This window comes from Octopus bimaculoides, chromosome 28 (genome assembly GCF_001194135.2).
Source record: "Octopus bimaculoides isolate UCB-OBI-ISO-001 chromosome 28, ASM119413v2, whole genome shotgun sequence".
NCBI classification, from domain to species: Eukaryota; Metazoa; Mollusca; class Cephalopoda; order Octopoda; family Octopodidae; genus Octopus; species Octopus bimaculoides.
Genome location: NC_069008.1, coordinates 14466943 through 14467404, shown reverse-complemented (window position 1 = coordinate 14467404; position 462 = coordinate 14466943).

Below are 462 nucleotides of genomic sequence, written 5' to 3'. Positions count from 1 at the left end.
TAATATTATGTAGACATATATATGTTTCTAGCAGTTGCGGCTGGAGTTTTAAGAGTTGGGGGCACAAGATCTGCCCTACTCCGCTCGATTTTGCTAAATGGAGTAGCTACGCTACCATCGCCGTCGACCACAGCCTATAGAGATAAAACATGGCACAACTACAACCTCAACATTGATATTATCATTAATATTTTTCACCGCCACCATCACTACCATAACAACGACCGCAACAATGACTGCAACATTGACACAACTACCACTACCACTATAACCAGCACTACTTCTACCGTCCTACAACATCGCACCACCACAACACTACCACCACAGTAATATAAACAATTGCATATACCCACAACCACTACCAGTATCATCTTAGCAAACCTAACATCATAAATATCAACATGGCTGTAATGATATCCTTAAAACATCACCACAATCATCACCACCAACATGATACCACAT